Genomic DNA, 8,967 nt, shown 5'->3' on the forward strand with positions numbered 1-8,967 from the left:
AACATACAACTTCATTTTTATGGAATAAGTGGGTGAATGATCAGACTGAAAAGGGGAAGAAAACGAACAGTGATCCATCTCATAACTCCTATAAAAATACAAAATTAACAGTAGGGCCATCATGGACCCTTGGATATACCAGAGGTGGAATCAGGTGCCTATGTGTAGTATACATCCTCTACCGACTGGTCACACCCACCGTGAGCCCTGTATCTTAAACAGGTAAACGGAGTAATAATTTGTCAAAATCAGTACATATGTTTTGAAATACACATAATATTACTTTGAAGTTGTTTATAATACTAGTAGGCCAGGAATTAGTTTCAACAAGGTAAGACCATGCCGAAATAAGGTAACATAAGTTTTGAATTTCTTAATCAAAGCAACTCGGTTTCAGCTGGCAAATGAAAATGGAGTGAGCTGTTGGATGTAGACGATAGGGAAAAGAAAATAACCCATAAAATATCCTTCAAAGTGACGAAATTTCTAACTTCAGAATTAAAAAATAATAGACACTGAATTTTCTTTCACTAAAATTCCAGACTTTTTTGTGAACTGTCAGTCGACTGAATGTCACAAGTTCATCCTGATATTAGACCATAGTTAACACCTATAGTCCTAAACCTAATTATCCAATGAAAAGGTGAGGATAACAGTGACCAATCTCATAATTCGTATAAAAAATACAAAATTAAGTGTAGTAGGGCAAACATGGACCAATGTGCACAAATCGGGAACATGTTCTAATGTATTGAACGTAGTGCATCGTGCTTGCTTTCTTTTCCACATAGTATTACAAGAATGCATTACGTCAGTAACGTGACACCCTATAGGAAAGCAAGAATAATTCTTTGTTTCAACCATCCGCTAAATGAAGTTAACGTCAGGGTTGCAGGTACAGGGATTTAATTCAATGTCAAATAGTGTGATTTAATTCATTCTTTCTCTTTTATTTGATCATGATGTATCAATTGGAGTTATTTTAATAACTTGTAGGCAGAGAAGTGCTTTGACCAGCGAACTTTTATGAAATTATATATATTTTCTATTTTTCATGAATTTTGTAAGATTGCAGCAACAATAGGATTCTTTTTTGAAATTTCCTTCAGAACCTCTTGAAGGATTTTGATGGAAATTGATAGGGATTATGTACTAAATACTCAATATAAGTATTGTTCTTATTTAGTCCGAATACGTCAAAAGGTGGCGTCATTATTTTCAAAAGTAGGTTACTGAATGTACTGTCATTTTGTGCTAATTATAGAAGCTGGCAATTTCAGTGGAAAGGAGTTCGGGTACATATAGGTTTGACTGCTTTAGTATAAAGTATTATCATAAGTCTATTTGTAGAATGTTTTAAATGTAGGTGTTTTAGATATGAATGGCAAATATAAAATATTGCCATGGCAACGATCAAAATTTTAAAATTTTGTATTACAAGAAAATACTCTCAGGTATATTATCTATTTTGCAAAACCTTGTTTAAATACCTTTCAATTAATACGAAAATATAAAGAATCCTGAAAAACGAGTATCTTTATATATTTTTTAAATTTCATTCGTTCTAAAAGTAAATAAATCGAGCAAACGACGCCTTTGAAAGAAATGATATCAGAAAGCAAGCTTAACATAGACGTAATTAACAAAAAAGAATCAGGAAAATTCTGACTGCTTTGAATGCTTGAAAGAGATGTTTCTCTGTCTCAGAAAAGTTCAATTTAATGAACATTGTGATTTTCGTCTTGAAACTGGAAACCTTAACCTCAAATAGATAACGTATGAAATTTTCGCAGTTTGCGAATAACAGCTACATATATATAGCTGCATTAATTATTTAAACAGGTTGACATAGACGGATTGTAATGTTATGAAAGTTGGCATGAACAACATCCGGGAAATAGAAAAATATATTTAGTCTTATTACAGTTCTGAACTTCGAAAATAAAAGAATCAGGATGAAGGTAAGTTTTACATCACGAGTGTTGAAATACCAGACACGGAGTCCCGATTAGGGAAAGTTGCCGTTCCTGTCGAACACCCCTTTTTCGCAGTTAGCAAATTTTATATATACATGTTTATATATCTATATATAATATAGACTATCTATTTTGTATTGCTTGTTGGAGTTATGAGATTGAACACTGTTCGTTATCTTCACCTTTCACCATGATATATTGAACATGAATAATGTTTCTATATGGCAATAAAATCAACAGGATAAATATTTATTTGTTCAAAGAAGAAAACATCATTAAAAAGAATAAAGACTTGAAATAATTTTTGCAGCCAAGATAAATAGACATGTTTCATTAACACATAAAAATAAACTTACGATACAAAACTTTCCACCACGAACTAGCATCCGCCATCGATATTTCCGTTTGAACTCCTTTTTCTGAGGTAGATATGCAACCTGAAATTAATCAAAGAAGTGAAACACCACGTGATATGTATTTGCAAAAGTATTCTCCAGTGACATTTTAGTTTTCATTTTGAAAACCGATAGAAGCCAAGGACTCTGTATAAAGTGCTTGTATTATTCTCTCATAACAAGGAATATCGGTTTCGTACGCTATCCAACGAAAAACCCATGCCTTTAGAAGATGTGATTATTTACGAAATTATAATTCTTAGGGATAAGACACAAAATACATCAAAAATCTTGAGCACACTGGTTCCGAATTTTTGTCCAATGGCTTGAAAGAGATGTTTCTTTGTCTCAGAAAAGTTTAATTTCATGTACATTTCGTCTTCAAAGTCGGATGTTTGTCAATTAGATGTATACAGGGGATGATTACTCCTCCTAGGCACCTGATCCCACCTCTGGTGTGTCCAGGGGTCCGTGTGTGCCCAACTATCTATTTTGTATTGCTTGTAGGAGTTATGAGATTTATCACTGTTCGTTATCTTCACTTTTCACGATAAAGATGATGAAGTTCTTGGTTAGTAATAATTACATAGTCTTCGGTGATCAATTCTTCTAGAGGTCTGTCTGGATACTCATGGGTGCAACTTGTGCTCCATTATTAGCGGACCAGTTTTTGTATTCGTGTGAGGTAAAATCTAATCAATGGCTTCTACATGAAAAAAATGTGCTGCTCTGGCCTTCATCTAGACATGTAAGTTGCATCAAGGATGTTTTATTTATCAAAATACTCATTTTCATTCATATGTTGATTTGATATATCTCGGGAAACTGGAACTGAAAGACACTTCAGAGTCGATAATATTGACCCATATTTGGGTTTTTGATTGAACATAGATGTCAAAGTCAAACTAACAACACATTTATATGACAAACGAGATGACTCCAGCTTCTCCACCGTCATTTCCCCGACATTCATGTAGTCATATTGCTTTATCACCTGCATATGGTGTTTATATCTCAAATGATTTAATATGCAAGAGTGTGTTCTGAGTATGATCAATATTCAAATTAAGGCAGGCTACTGACAGATAAGCTGAGGTTACAAGAGTTTCGACAGTCTCGTTTAAAGTCAGCATTTAGCAATTTTTATGATTATTATGACGATTTTATTTTCAAAAACAACATTTCGTTAAGCCGAATGCTATCTGAGGTGTTTTATATCAATCATTAGACCGTTCTTTACATGCTTACTCCGTTTGCCTGGTAAAGACATACAGCTCATGACGAGTTTGACCAGTCAATAGGGAATGATTATTCCTCCTAGGCACCTGATCCTGTCTCTGGTACGTCCAGCGCTCCTTTTTTCCTTACATGTATATTACGTTTTTATTCTTTATAGGATTAATCATCTTCACAAGTGAAGGGTTAATGATTCGTTACATCGCACTGACCCTTGACATCAGTCGCTATATAGAAGTTGGGCCAATTAGACCATTACACAATCCACTATAAATAAAACATCCAATGAAATCATTGCATCTTGTTATGTACATGGATACAAATGACGCGATCTCATACTGCTGTATTGTAATATTGTAACACGCGCAATTGTAATATTTACACCACTAAGAACGTTTATTGATAGTAGATCAAGTTTGGAAACCTTTCGGTTTAGGACAATATTAGCTATAACTGTAGGTATCAATACACGTGTTTTTATTTGAATCTCTCACTTCGCGTTGTTATAAATAAAACCGCATTCTCATTGGTTCCCACTATTTCGTGGAAACAATCAGAACGGACCCAACTTATTGATAGTGACTGATGTCAAGGGTTAGTACGAGGTAACGAATCAATAACCCTTGACTTGTGAAGATGAGGATTACTGAGATTGATCAGTCTGTGCTATTTTGACTTGTTCATACTTGTACTTTATGATTTAAAGCTTGATGTTATACCTAAACATCGCATAACTGGCCTTAAACTGTTTTCCGATGTAATAATAAAAATCCGTGTATGACCGACAAGCAGTGTATTTGAAATGAATACTTACTTGTCTTCGCCGTGTCATCTGAAGGTGGAGACTGTGCAGAATGCACTCTGAAATGTTGATTTAAACAATGTGTTAAAACGTACCATTTAATACATTCCATTTCGATACTCTGTATTTTTAATATGATACACAAAACGACATGATACAATTACGATGCTATGGGATTAACATACGGTACAATAGGATGAGCACACGGTACGTTATAATTAGCACATGATACGATGGGATTAACACATGATACAATAGGAATAACACACGATACAATAGGACTGATATGATACGAAAAGATTAGCACACGGTACCATAGGATTAGCACACGATACGATGGGATTAACACACGGTACGATAGAATTAGCACACGATACGATGGGATTAACACATGATACAATAGGAATAACACGCGATACAGTAGGATTAGCATATGATACGATAGAAGTAGCACACAGTACGATAAGATTAACACACCATACGATAGGATTAGCACACAATGCGACAGAATTAATACACGATACGATGGGATTAACACACGATACGATAGAATTAACACATGGTACGATAAGATTAATACACCATACGATAGGATTAGCACACAATACGATAGAATTAATACACGATACGATGGGATTAACACACGATACGATAGAATTAGCACATGGTACGATAAGATTAACACAATATGATAGGCTTAACACGCAATACGATAGGATTAACACACGATACAAGAGGATTAACACACGATACGATATCATTAACATATGATACGATAGGATGTAAACACCGCACAATAGAATTAGTACACGATACAATAGGATTGATATGATACAAAAAGATTAGTGCACGGTACCATAGGATTAGCACATGATATGATAGGATTAGCACAGGATATGATAGGATTAGCACACGGTACGATAGGATTAAGATGATATGACAGGATTAGCACACGGAACGATAGGAGTAGCACTCGATACGATAGGATTAGCACACGATATGATAGGATTAAAACGATACAATAGGATTAACATGATATAATAAGATTAGCAGACGATACGATAGGATTAGCACACGATACAATAGAATTAGCTCAAGATACAATAGGATTTACACACGGTACGATAGGATTCGCACACGATACAATACCATTACACACGGTACGATAGGATGATATGTACAACATACAATACGATAAGATTGCAAAGATTCGATAGGACAAAAAAATGCAAAAGTATAACACTGCGCCGCATACTTTTAGAGCCTCTTTATACACCGGGTAAAACACTCCAGAAAATAAGTGTTATATGTAAAACATTGAGATGGTTTCATCTTTTGATGTTTGATAATGTTCATACTGAAATTGGAGTGATTCAGGTCACACTTTTAATAATCCTTGGGTGTTTTAGTGTCATTAACGCAAGTTGTATCATTGTTCAAATCCTGGGGTAGTGTTCTACTTTTAGGATTTTCTGTAAAGGTAAATTCGTGATCTATTTATAACAGCTGTGTAATGACGTCATACAGAAGCACATATTTGTCATGTTGTCATGATACAAAGTACTACTATGTAAACACCTAGTATAGTTTTAAAAAATTAGTGTAGGGCAGATTCTAAAGATTGTTCAATTTACGTGCATAAATGGAGTATGGCCTACCCTAGCACACCCGCGAAGAGGGAAAATATTACTGTTCAGTGCTACTTTACTTGATTACTTTTATTCATTGTGCTTCTTTGTTATCCGACCTGTTTTTATATTCTGATGAAGCGGAATTTATTCAAAAACTTTTACGCGGGAAGATAAAAATCTCTTGCTGTGGCCTTCAATTCCACATTTATATATATCGACGATATTTCATCTATTAACAATAATAATTTTCGTTCATTGCTTTAACATACCCGCGAAGAAAGAAAAAGAATTATTGCTTCAATAAAAATAAGATACTGTGATTCTATTTTAAATTTTTTGAGTTTTACTCATCTATTTTTCACAATACATCCATGATTGTATTGTTGATTGATTGTATATTGTTTAACGTCCCTCTCGAGAATTCACTCATATGAAGACACAACCATTGCCGGTAAATGGCTGCAAACTTTAGGCTTATGAGATATGATAGGGCTCACGGGGGTTGTGACCGGTCGACAAGGGATGCTTTCTCCTCCTAGGCACCTGATCCCACCTCTGGTGTGTCCAGGGGTCCGTATTTGCCCAACTATCTATTTTGTATTGCATATGGGATTTTTTTTTAGATTGATCACTAGTCGCTATCTTCACCTTTCATACATACGAATCGGTGCTCTTAGTTTGTAAACTCAGCCTTGTGGTAATTGTTTATGCAAAAAGGATTTTAAAAATGAATGTTGCAAATAAACACAAAATTTATAGAAATACGCCTGATAAAGAGGGACTGTTTGGCCTGATTCTACCTGATTCTTAAGTGCGTGTGCAAAAGTCTCAACTTTCAAACAAATTTCAATATATAAAACATTACCGATTTTCACGACTCTGTTGAGATTTCATATGAGTTTCCGGGCGTTGTTTCTCCTCAGTTTTGGGGTCCTTGTTTCTCACAGAATGGGTATTCATTCTAGAATAACTGGATTAAGAACACGAAAACAATTTTACAATATTGGATTTTTAATCAGTGATAGAAATATTGAACTATTGTAATTTTACGTATTATTCCAATATGTTTTTCGAATGAGAATCGGATGCTTACTCCTCCTAGGTACCTGATCCCACCTCTGGTGTGTCCAGGGGTCCGTGTTTGCCCAACTATCTATTTTGTATTGCTGATAGGAATTATGAGATTAATCACCTTGCATTCAAATATTCTTTTGGAAAAATTAATGAACTTTCCTTCCGGCTTGGGATCTATATTAATACCCATATTCAATGGAACAAAATCATACAAACTGGAAAGTATGCATACTTCTGAAACAGTATATTTACAACTGTACATTCCATATTTTGCAGTGGTCAGAACATTTTATACGCTAGAAGTTTATGTATAGGTTAGATATAGGAACATCATTTCTTCCCATTTTTCAAGAGAATGGTTACTTTGGTGTATGAAATCACACGTAAAAAATCAATGCATAGAGCATGTTTAAATGATCAACACTTACCTATAGAGTATCAACTGAATCCTATTTTGCGGAGTTTCAAGTGAAATATATATGTTCGCTGCTGCTAATTAATCATTATCTACAAATGTCACTTCAATGACGTATTCATGCATATGCATATGCTCTTTCGCGAAGACCTTTCTGCAATCAATGAACTATAGGCCACTGCTTAGAATGGTGGAAAAATAGTCTCTTTCTTAAGCTAGACTTCATGAAATTTTGGAACAATTTGTATAGTAATTGATAAATCTTGTATGAAAGGTGAAGATAACGAACAGCGATCAATTTCATAACTCTTACAAGAAATACAAAATTAAGAGTTGGGTAAACACGGATCCCTGTGCAAACTAGAGGTGGGATCGGGTGCCTATAAGGAGTAAACATCACCTGCTGACTTGTTACACCTATATCCTTGTTAATAATGAGGTGGATAAAAATGAATTGTTGTTTGTTATCTGCTTCTCATTCAAATTCATGCATTTTTGATAAGAAAGCAGAAGAGGTTCAATTATACAACGATATTAAAATAAAGAAGAATGTATGTTTCGTTCTCTATGATGAATGCTCGTCATTAAATTTGCTTGTAGGAGTCGTGGTGGATTTTGACTTTGATAAGCAAGACACAATGGAACCTCGATGTTTATGTCCTAGATGTGCCGCGTTCATGGTATGAGTGAAGTTCATTCGCATAAACTGAAAACTGTTTACAGCACTATTAAAATGTGTACAATTCGATCACATAGCACATGCCAACTTCCCCATTGATAGTATACAACATAAACATCCTGGGGAAGGTTTCTATAATAAGAGTGTATATTGCTTATTCATTGGACCAATCCCCATGGATACACTTACACTTTTGGGTTTACCTCAATACAACGCAACTTGGAGTTTGAATTCGTTCCAAATTGCACAAAATAGGCTCTTTGTCAATAAATGTTGCTTTGTTATCCTTATAATATATATCCCAGTGTGACCAGTGAGACCGCTGTAGCGAGGGAAACATGAAATGTTCAAATTATAATCATATTCAGTAAGGTACTGTAAATAAGAAATATTTTTCTCTCTAATATCATTATATAGATCGTCTATATACATCCTCCTAGGTGTGCCACATTCATGGCATGGGTGAAGTACATCCGCATATAGTAGATAGATCATCCATTCCGTAAAGGCGGCACACTTATATATATATATATATATATATATATATATATATATATATATATATAGCGAAGGATATAGAGGTGGTATATATATATATATATATATATATATATATATATATATATATATGAGAAGCGAAGATAACGAAGAGAAGAGTGATCAATCTCTTAACTCCCACAAAGAACAGACGTCTCCATATGAGAGAAAATTCTCAATATGAACGTTAAACAATATACAACCAACCAACTTACAAGGAAT

The sequence above is a fragment of the Ostrea edulis genome, chromosome 2 (genome assembly GCF_947568905.1).
Source record: "Ostrea edulis chromosome 2, xbOstEdul1.1, whole genome shotgun sequence".
Taxonomy (NCBI): Eukaryota; Metazoa; Mollusca; class Bivalvia; order Ostreida; family Ostreidae; genus Ostrea; species Ostrea edulis.